This window comes from Jaculus jaculus, chromosome 1 (assembly GCF_020740685.1).
Source record: "Jaculus jaculus isolate mJacJac1 chromosome 1, mJacJac1.mat.Y.cur, whole genome shotgun sequence".
Lineage (NCBI taxonomy): Eukaryota > Metazoa > Chordata > Mammalia > Rodentia > Dipodidae > Jaculus > Jaculus jaculus.
Genome location: NC_059102.1, coordinates 283,834,234 through 283,846,026, shown reverse-complemented (window position 1 = coordinate 283,846,026; position 11,793 = coordinate 283,834,234). Strand labels below are relative to the sequence as shown.

The 11,793-nt window shown below is 34.7% G+C and overlaps 1 non-coding gene across 1 annotated transcript; it reads right to left on the bottom strand.

The window, feature by feature from the left end:
* Positions 1-10,598: 10,598 nt before the first annotated feature.
* LOC123457945 lies at positions 10,599-10,703 on the bottom strand. Its single transcript, XR_006635293.1, has one exon. It is a non-coding gene; the product is annotated as a small nucleolar RNA U13 (small nucleolar RNA).
* Between the last annotated feature and the right edge of the window lie 1,090 nt (positions 10,704-11,793).

Sequence of the window (11,793 nt, the reverse complement as noted above, 5' to 3'; positions counted from 1 at the left end):
TACCACATATTAAAGAATGTAATACCTATCTTCTAAATTTGTCTTATTTTCCTTAATATGATAGTGATGCAGGATTTTGGTGTTCAGATGATGTAAAATTTTGGGATCATGAGAGGACCCCAGTTTGTGAACGCCAATTTTGGGTCCTATCCTCTCTTTAACAAATAGTTAATAAAGATTGATGCAAGAAGGATAAACTATATATTATTAAATTTATTTAGAGAGAAATCATAAATTGTGGGGTTTATTTAATGGTAATTGGGATCTAGGAAGGTTATAGCAGAGTCATTAGCACATGAGAAGTAGGAAACATGCACTCATGAGGAAAATACAACATCGTCTGTGAGATTCATTCAAGAGAAATGGCTGGACCAGAGCATAAACACATGGAAGATAGAATCTAGGTACTTATGTAGGGAGATTTAGAAGGAACACTCAAACATCCACTGAGTTTCCCCATGGAAGAACGTTAAGAATGCAAATGGTGGTGGCTTAAGAAAAAATAGCAGAGAGACAATATATCAAAGTATATACCAAGACACTTAGATGAGAAATGAGTAGTAAAGACAGTTAGACACCCATGGTTACCCTGAATTTAGAGAAGAAGTCATACAGGTTTCGGGCCTAGAGTCAGAGAAAGCACTCAATATGATAGATCTAGAGTGTAAGGGAAATATGTACTTGGTAGATTTAGAGACCAGAGGAAAATCATACATGTAATTAAAGTGAAAAGTTACCCCAAACTGTAAAGGCAAGCAGAACCCTGGCCAAACCAAGAAGGGGTATTTTGCTCTCCCCCTTACCCAGCAGGCCAGATTCAGATGTGTCCCTGGACCAGAGTGAAGAGAGGCAAGATACTCAAAGAAGGCTGAAAACATCCTTTATAGTCAATTGAAACTGTGTTTTTTCTTCAGATTCAGGTATGCAAGATAAGAGCAGATTGGTTTGCAGATTTTAAAGGTGTACCCCAGAGGGCAGGCCACCTAGGCAGTATGCTAGATTATGGGTGGCAGGGGTCACTTTAGCTATTGTAAATGTGCCCCAATCAGACATGAGTTCCATTCCTGCCAAGAGTTCCATTCATGCAGAGACAGTGTGGCATTGGTTCGCTCTGGGCCTCAGTTTCTAACTGAAACTGCTTAAAAGAAGCTAGTTTTTATTTCTCTTTCAATAATCTCTGGTTGCATCAATTAATATTGTTGTTTTCTAATTTCATATTTTTTTAGTGATTAAGACTTTAAAAGTGTTGTATTTGTAAGTGATGTTATGTTATGCTTTCTACTCAAATGTAAAAAATTTTGTGTATGCTGAATGGAAACACAATAAGATGTAGTTTATATTCATATTCTAAATATAATATTAATGCACCAAATATCTACAATTCATATGATTTACTAGTTACATGTATTTTCAATTTTTCTTGCTTATATTACTCACATATTGAAAACCATTAGCACTATGGACCAATATATATTTGTTTTATTTTCTTTCATCGAGACAAAATTTTTTACTAATATTTCAACTTCTGTTAACACTTTTATTTTGAACAATTTTACCTTATATAATGCCACTTTATCATTTTATATATATTTTTAAATTGTATCTACATATATATATATATATATATGTAGTATTTGTAGTAATACATATACAATATATATATTGTAATATATATACAATTTTTTAAATTGTAACTACATATACATAAATGTAGTAATATATATATATACATATATATATGTATATATATATATATATATATATATATATATATATATATATATAATTTTCTCCTGCTTAATTTAATTTTTCATTATTGCATAATAAGCAATGCCTGAAAATTCTGTGAAAAGGCAATTTGAGCTGATTTTACCCACACAAGAAAATCGCTCCTGTCCTGCTGGCCTCAGGCTTTGCCCTCAGGTTTGACATTGGAGCATGCAAGAAGTTATCACTAGTAAGTCTAGTGTCTTTTTTCTGTTTTGTAGGATCTAGCATCATTCAACATGCCATATCATTTTTGACCAGTTTTCTGTGTTTAAAACCTTGTACCTTTTTATAACAAGCAACTTAAATAGATTCGAGCTACCATTATTCCTGCTGCATTCAATTGTCTCAACATGTGTGAAGATCAGTTCAATCAAGGATAAGAATGGACCCTTGACTGATGAAAGAAACTTCAAATTGACATTGCAAAGGGCATGTTTTTAGAAAAAGAATAACCAGGGCTGGAGAGATGGCTTAGTGGTTAAGCGCTTGCCTGTGAAGTCTAAGGACCCCGGTTCGAGGCTCGAGTCCCCAGGTCCCATGTTAGCCAGATGCACAAGGGGGTGCACGCGTCTGGAGTTCATTTGCAGAGGCTGGAAGCCCTGGCACGCCCATTCTCTCTCTCTCCCTCTATCTGTCTTTCTCTCTGTGTCTGTCACTCTCAAATAAATAAATAAAAATGTTAAAAAAAAAAAAAAGAATGACCAGCTAGGCATGGTGGTGCATGCCTTTAATTCTAGCAATGGGGAGGCAGAGGTAGGAGGACTGGCATGAGTTCAAGGCCACCCTGAGACTCCGCAGTGAATTCCAGGTCAGCCTGGACTGGAGTGAGACTCTACCTGCAAAACCAAAAAAAAAACCAAACACAAACACAAAAATAAAAACAAAAACAAAAACAAAAACAAAACAACAACAACAAAACCCACTTGTGACCAGTTTTACATTAGCCTCATCTATTTCTTTGTGTTTCCATCAGCCTAGAATTTCTTTGCTATGAATTTTATTTTCCAGACTTTTCTAACATTCTCTTTAAAGTGAGAATTTTGCATAGAAGAGTCAGTTGGCTTAGCTCTGACAAAACTGAACCTCAGGCTGGAGAGATGGCTCAGTGGTTAATGCACTTGCCTAAATGCCTAATAACCAGGATTTGATTCCCCACTACCCACCTACAGTAATATGTACAGAGTGGTACAGGCATCTGGATTTTGTTTACAATGGCTGGAAGACCTGTCACATACATTCTCATTTGCTCTCTCTCTCTCCCTTTCTCTCTCTCACTCCTCCCTTCTTGAAAATAAATGGAACACTTAAAAAAATTGAACCTCTTTCTCCATAACCCCTGGCTGTTAAATATGAGTTACATTTATCTATATGAAAAATATTGTTTGACTTATTATTTAGTTGTCACATTATTTAGTCAACCTTTACGTGTTTAGATTTAATAAAAATTCTATTTGTAATTCACCATATTCTTTATTTCTTACCAGTTGTGTATGCCTACTCAATATGAGGAGTTAAAAAAATCAGTATATGCCCTCAGTAGTATTTCACTTTTAACTTCCAATTTTTCTTGTAAGGTTTTAATTTGTACTATTGAAATTTTCATGAAAGTGTGTGATGAGTTGTTAGTTTCAAATAAAATTCTTATACTATCAGCTGTTATACAAGAAAATCAATAAAAATATTATTCTATTTTTCCTCTTTCCTATTTTAAATTTTGTTAGTTGTGGTACATATATTAGTACTAAATAAAAATTATATTCTCTTTTGACATACTTAAGTTTCAAGTCTAATATAGCCTTATTTCTAGAGTGATGTATAAACATATAAATATATATTCATTATGAGTTTTTGTATTATAAATTTCTCATTTTTATGTTGAATGAAATTCATGTTCTATTTATTTCCTAGATAACAATGCCAAAATTTTTTTGAACTTGTGCATATATTGTGCTTATCTCTTGCCTTTGCCTTTGTTCCTGTAATGTGGTTTATTCAATAGAATTTTTTTTCTGTCAAAGCTATGTTGGCATTCTTGACCTGTGTTCTGCTAAATGAAGAACAAATCTATGATAAGATGTTGTTTGTATAATTCATTAGTTTTACTGGGCTTCAGTGAGCAAAAAAACAATGTGATGTTCTAATAAGAACAAGGTACAGCCAACTCAATCTGATCTCAGGTACCAGCTAGTCTCAGGATCCTTTGCAGTCATTTGCACTGACAAGAGACCCTGTCTCAAAGAAAGTGAAGTGCAAATACCTTTTGGTTGGTCTATGGTTTCCACAAGCACATTGCATCTTGCACGACCAGACACCCACACATGCTCACCATTGGCAATATAATAATAACTAAAGGAAGATTTGAAATATGAAACCATGTGGAATTATATTTTGTGTTAATTACATCTTAATGTAACTGCTCTATAGTATTCTCTTTAAGTTTGAAAATAGAATCATTTTTGATTTAGAAAAATATACTAAATTAAAATTTGATTTTCTTTATTGTGGACTTAATTTTTGTATAATTTGACCTTCTTTTGCATGATGAACTATAGTGTTCCTTCTAATAGTTTTGCTTTTTTTATTTTTTTTGTTCCTTTTTATTTATTTATTTGAGAGTAACTGAGAGAGAAAGAGGGAGGGAGGGAGGGAGGGAAAGAGAGAGAGAGAGAGAGAGAGAGAGAGAGAGAGAGAGAGAGAGAGAGAGAGAATGGGCGTGCCAGGGCTTCCAGTCACTGCAAATGAAGTCCAGACGTGTGCACACCCTTGTGCATCTGGCTAATGTGGGTCCTGGAGAATCGAGCCTTGAACTGGGGTCCTTAGGCTTCACAGGCAACCGCTTAACTGCTAAGCCATCTCTCCAGTCCATCCCTCTAATAGTTTTAACTCTTCACTTTAGCTTTTTGTTCTTGTTTCCCTTACTTTTATTAGTCTTCTGTGTTATTTTCATTTTCTCCCTCTTCCTTGCCTTCCCTTCTGCCTTCTGTCTTTTCTACTTTTGTGTCCTCTGCCATGATTTCTATACAAAATCTATTCATTTTTCTCTTCAAATTGCTCTCTGGGAATATTTTTACAACATTCCTCAACTGTAATCTGTCAGTTCATATTTTATTTGCTTCTTTTATTTTTGCCAGCTCCTGCCTCCTTATTTATAATTCTACCTCATCTTTTAAAAAATATTTATTTATTTTATTTATTTGAGGAGAGAGAGAGGCAGATAAAGAGAGAGAGAAGAGAGAGAGAGAGAGAATGGGCACTCCAAGGACTTCAGCCACTGCAAATGGACTCCAGATGCATGTGCCACCTTGTGCATCTGGCTTACGTGGGTCCTGGGGAATTGAACCTGTGTCTTTGGCTTCACAGGCAAATGTCTTAACCACTAAGCAATCTCTCCAACCCTATCATTATCTTTATAGAGATAATTTTTCTTTTAATTTATGTTGAAGTTCATCATAGTCTTTGCTAACTGTATTTTCTTCTGGCAATTTATTACATAATTTACAAATTTTTGACTTTTTCATTTCTTCATTATGCTTCTTGAACTCTTCAAATCATTCTGTTACTTCACTTTTTAATACATTTATATCCAGACATTTTTCCTGGATCATCCACTTGCTAAGTTTCCTTTAGAGATAACATGTTTATTTTAAGCTTGTATAGCATTCACAACCCATAGTGTCTCTTTTCATAAGGTTTTGTCAATGAAGATTATATAGAAAAGCATTTCTTATCATGTTCACTTTCTCCAGCCTGATTCCCCAGCCATTTCAAATTCTGATGATATCCACTTCTACCCTAGTGTCTACCTTTTTCCTTGAAACTTTAATTTTTTTTTTTTTTTTGTACAAGCAAGAGGGATATCTGTCCTCTTAGTATGTATACTTTCAATGTTTCTTGGGGGGGGATTTTTTGTATTTTTTAAAAATTATTATTTATTTGCAGTGAAAGAGAGAGAGAGAGAGAGAGAGGCATCCAGGCCCTCTAGTCACTGCAAACGAACTCTAGATGCATGTGCCTTTTGTTCATCTGGCTTATATGGATCCTCGGGAATCTGGGTCTTTTGTCTTTGCAGGCAAATGCCTTAATTGCTAAGCCATTTTCCAGGCCCTATTTTGTGTTTTGAGATCTTTATTATTATCCCCTTATTTTTGTTTCTTTCTTTTAGATTGCTTCCTCCATCTATTTTGCTGTAGGGGAACATTAAGACTCCAAAGTGCATGGTTTATGACTATTAATATGCCTCTATTGATTTATATGCATCATAGAATTACCAACAAGAAATACTGAGTTTAGGGGTCTGGGGAGATGGCATAGTGGTGCTTGCCTGCAAAGACAAAGGAGATAGGTTCAATTCTCCAGGAGCGCATGTCAGCCAGACTCACAAGCATCTGGAATTCATCCACTCAAGGCTTATAATGCTGCGGCTCACCTTCATGAGTCTAAGAATATAAGGTGCGGTTGCAGCTCCAGGTTTTAAAAATGTTACTTATATGAAAATAGTTTCCTTAAGCAAATTATGAATAATGTAAAAATACATATACAGAAAAAACTCAGTTAAAATTTCTGAGTCCTTATTCTGACTCAGAAATTGCACTAAGACTTAGCTGTTGAATATTATACACACCAGAAAAACATGTATGAATATATATGTTTACATACCTTATATTTTACTTACAATTTAAATAAATTCAAATCAATTTCGCTAATATTTTAAGTTTGTACAAGTGTTTCAATCTTTTGGGAATGCATAGACTCAATTTTAATGATGTTCCAAAAAGAACTGTGCTTTGCTTTTAAAGTCAGGTTTTTTTTTTTTGTCACTTTGCTCAGATTATTGCTGTTTTATTTTATGCTATTGTTTTTCACTGAAAAGAAAAGTAACTAAGCATTTTTTTCCTGCTTTTCCCATTCAGTATGTCATCTTCTCTATGTATTATATTATTCAATTTACTTTTCAGTGCTTTCCCTGTATTTTCTAAAAGTTGATTGAGAATTCTGTCACAAGTTTATGCTAGCTGTTTAAAAGTATACTACTTTAGTGTTTACATTTATGGGTACTAGGAGAATGTCATTCCTTTTATTGCTTTGATATCCAATAATAACTTTTCTGTTTGTTTCACTTTATTCATACTTCTTACACTCTATTTAGCTTTATGTCTTCTGAATGGATATCAGCTATGAATTCTGTGATATGACTTTACATTTATACACTTACCTGACCTCTGTCTATAATTGGGCAGTTTCTTTAAATATTGTAGTAGAAGTAACCCTCATTAATAAACACAAGTAAGATGAATATTTCAAATACTGCTATATAGTTTATATATTTTTGGAGGTTTTAAATTTTGTGTGTATATGCATGTGTGTGTGTGTGTGTGTGTGTGTGTGTGTGTGTGTGTGTGTGTGTGTGTGAAAAAGAGAGAGAGACAGAGACAGAGAGAGAGAGGAAGAGAGAGGGAAAGAGAGGGAGAGAGAGAGAATGCCAGGGTGTCTTTCTGCTGCAAATAAACTCCAGACACATGGAAACATTTTGTGTCAGGTCTAACAGTCTTTGCAAGCAAGCACCTTTAATTGCTGAGCCATCTCCCCAACCCTATGACTGTATATATATATATATGTGTGTGTGTGTGTGTGTGTGTGTGTGTGTGTGTGTGTGTGTGTGTGTGTATGTGTATTAGTTTTGTACTCATCAAATACAGTCAATTTGGTACCATTATTAGGCTCATCCATTACCTATCCCCTCCCCTTGGCCCCTACTTGTTGAGGTATATGGCTCTTGCAATCTGAGTTAGCCCACTGTTATGGGTAGGATAAATGTCTGCATATCATAACCCAACATTTGGCTCTGACATTCTTTCTGCCCCCTCTTCCACAAAATTTCCCTGAGCCACATTGGGTTCATTCTTAGTCTGCTTCAGTGATGAGGTGTTGGGGGCCTCTGGGTCTCTGGATCTCTGATTTGGTAGGAGTTGATTTTTCTCTGTACTGATCTCCTTCACCCTTGTGCTGGGACTGTTTATTTTTTAAAATACTTAAAAAATTGAATTGCAATGTTTGCTAAACATTTTGCCCTCATATTCTTTTTATTTTCTAAATCTAAAGGTACAATGAAAGAAAAACATCATGTAAAGAAATTCCTTCAGTATGTCGTTTCTTCCCTTATTTTAGATATTATAAGCTACCCAACTTGATGAAATATTATGTAACTGACTGGGTTTTCTAGCTTAACACCTATCTTGTATCTTCTTGAGATATTTGCTCTGCTGGTTAATTTGACTTTCTTTCCTAACTCGAGTATTTACTAGCCTCATAGCTAACTTTTTATTTGCTATATCTCGTATTTAAGTTAGAAAACATTATCATTTTGAAATTCAAAAAATGTTATATTTTATGACATTTTAGTTATCTATGTTTACATCATTAAAAAGCAATGTACATAGAGTATTTTTGGAGGTTAAGAGCATAGGAAAGTCAGGTTTCTAAGTGAGATAGATTATATGTAATGGTTGATACAAACTAATGACACTCATGGATCATGGATATTAGAGCTGAAAATGGCAGTATGGAGTCTTCATTATGATCTATGATCATTGTAGACACTTGGAAAAAGTAAAGTTTGACATATTTCAGTGGGAAACTAAAATCAGACAGACTAGGATTGTGAGAGGGCTTATGAAGGGAGTCATGGGTGAAAGACCACAAAATGCCCCTTAAAATATCCCCAACAAACTACTGAGTAAACAATGACTTGGTCATGAATTAATTCTTCCAAGAAACTAACAGATCTAACACTATCAGATGTTGAAACAGTCATTTAATACATCTTTGAAATATTTTATTTATTTATTTATTTATTTATTCATTTATTATTTGAGAGAGAGAGAGGGTAGGCATACATATAGAAAGAGAGAATGGGCACCCCAGGGCCTCTAAGCAACTGCAAAGGCACTCCAGGTATGTGTGCCACCTTGTGCATCTGGCTTATGTTGGTACTAGAGAATCAAACCTGGGTTCTTAGGCTTCACAGGCAAGTGCCTTAACCACTAAGCAATCTCTCCAGTATTCAGTCAATATATTTGTTTTAGCCTTGTGTGTCCCTGACCAAAAATCTATCCAATATGGAAATAAATTGAAGTTTAAAGTTGTTAAATTAGTTACTATTCCTTAGCTAAAATACATATATCCTCTTACCTGATCCATCACGTGTAAAAAATGATGAGGATATTAGTTTCTTCCTTACAATATTGATGATTAATTCTTCAGTTTTAATGTGGAACATGCTTAATAGATTATAATAGTTAATCTAAGATTGTGTGCCACCTTGTGCATCTGGCTTATGTTGGTACTAGAGAATCAAACCTGGGTTCTTAGGCTTCACAGGCAAGCGCCTTAACCACTAAGCAATCTCTCCAGTATTCAGTCAATATATTTGTTTTAGCCTTGTGTGTCCCTGACCAAAAATCTATCCAATAAGGAAATAAATTGAAGTTTAAAGTTGTTAAATTTGTTACTATTCCTTAGCTAAAATAAATATATCCTCTTACCTGATCCATCACGTGTAAAAATGATGAGGATATTAGTTTCTTCCTTACAATATTGATGATTAATTCTTCAGTTTCAATGTGGAACATGCTTAATAGATTATAATAGTTAATCTAAGATTCTGTATGAGTCACAAGTTAAATATGAGTAATATGTTCTTCCATATTTTATTATAAAACTGTTGAAATCTTATTTTTACATTAAGTATATAAATGACTTGTTTATTAATTGTATGCAGATTTTGAGTCTGAACTTTCCTTCCCTTCACTTTTCTTTTTCTTTCCCTTCCCTTTTCCTCCCTCCTTCTTACCTTTCTTCCTTCCTACCTTGCTTTCCCCAATTCTTCTCCTTCTCATTCCTTCATTATCTATCCTTCCTCTTGCCGTATATCCTTTCCTTCTTTAAGTATCTGAAGAGCCATTCTTACTGGTATTATTAGTGGAAAAATTTTAAACTCTTCAGTGGTGTAAAATTCTGCTTCTTCTACAAGTAAGGTACTAACTCATGAATGAGACTTCTTTTCCCCTCTCATATATTCCACTGATTGCCATTTACTGTTTCTTTACTTACGACAATTAATCAATCAGTAATGTAGGTTTTAATTTCTGATAGAGAAATTCCCACTATATTAAAACTCCTTCAATTTTTTCCCTCTACTATTTTTCCTCTGGAAGGATAAAGTGTGCATACCAATTAGGTACCTTAAGATTGCATAACTGTGTGGATCATTGTTTCATAGTGAATATCAGAGCTAAGCATAATGCATACAAAGATGTGGAACTTGCCGTACAGACATGTCTCTCCTACATATTCCAAACCTGAGAAAGCCCTTCCTACTATGGTGAGCCATTATTTGAAACCTAAAGCATTTTTAAAATTTTTGCCAGATTGTGGTTATTTTTATAAATTAGAAATATATATATATATATATATATATATATATATATATATATACACATACATATTTAGTTTGTGTATATTCTTTTACAAATTGTGATATTTTTAATTTATTTTATCATTTTGTTTTTCAATGTAGGGTCTGACTCTAGCCTCAGGCTGACCTGAAATTCACAATGTAGTTTCAGGCTGGCTTTGAATTACAGCAACCCTCCTACCTTAGTTTCCCTAGTGCTGGGATTAAAGGTGCACACAACCACGCCTAAGAGGGAGGAGAGAGAGAGAATGAGAAAGAGAATGGGTGCATCAGTACCTCTAGACAAGGCAAGTAAACTCCAGATGCATGTGCTGCTTTGGTTTGTTAGGTTTTTTTTTTTTTTTTTCTTTTTTCACGTCAGACGGGTTATGTGCCAGAGCGTAACAAGGTTTAGTGGGAGGCACACGTCACGCAAGAGCGTGAACACCCAATCATCACTCTTATGAACCAATAAAAGGATCGGTTTGTTAGGTTTTAAGGGAAAGAGTTTTAACCACTCAGCAATTTCTCAGCCCTAATTTTTTAATCTGAATCTATTCATACATGTAGCAGAAATAGTATTTTGTAAAATATGCTCAGTACTATAACATGTATTGTGGTGACCACATTACAGTATGTTAACAAATCTGTTTTCCTTTAAACTTATTTGTGTGTTTATGAATGCATATGGCTGTGTAATATTGTTGGTATGGTGTGAATGTGAATGAGGATGTAGAGACGTGTGTGTGTGTTGTATACATGTATATGTACCCTTGAAGTATTCTACACTCTCCCCTGGGGCAGAGGTCGCTTGCCAATGGTGGCTGGAGTGGAATGTCATGCTCCACTCCATTGCTTTTTCCATCTGATCTTGTTTTGATCTGCAGGCACTTTTTATTGTTTCTGGAGTTTGTCATACTAAGAAGAGTCTCCAGCCTTTGTTTCCCTGGGGACAGTGTTTATAGGTGCTCATGGCCATGCTGAGATGTTTTACAAGGCATCTGGAGATTTGAACTTGGGATGAAAACAGACCTAATTGATGAGCCATCTCTCTATCCCCTTATTTACTTTTGGATAGGTATTATTTTGTTTCCAGTTATTGACTACTTTGAATAAAACCACCCTCGGTCTTCTAAAGGTCTATGTGTTGGTACATGTACTCATTTATGTTGAATACCTGCAGGAAAAGGGGGGGCTGGGTCAGAATATTAGTTATGGGCTCAACTAGAAACTCCTAAAAAGTTATAAAAATGTTTAATTTTGGCTTCATCAAAAATATATTTTAGTTTCTTAATATTTACATATTTAATAATATTTAACCAGTTGCTTTCTTATTATTACTTTTAATGTTTCCCCTCACCTGAGAACACTATTTAATATTCTTATTGACCACTTGAATATTCTTTTTTTGGTTTTTCAAGGTAGGGTTTCACTCTAGCCCAGGCTGAACTGGAATTCACTGTGTAGCTTCAGGGTGTCCTGGAACTCATGATGATCCTGCTACCTCTGCCTCCCAAGTGCTGGGATTAAAAGCATGTGCCATACCTTACACCACTTGAATATCCTTTTAA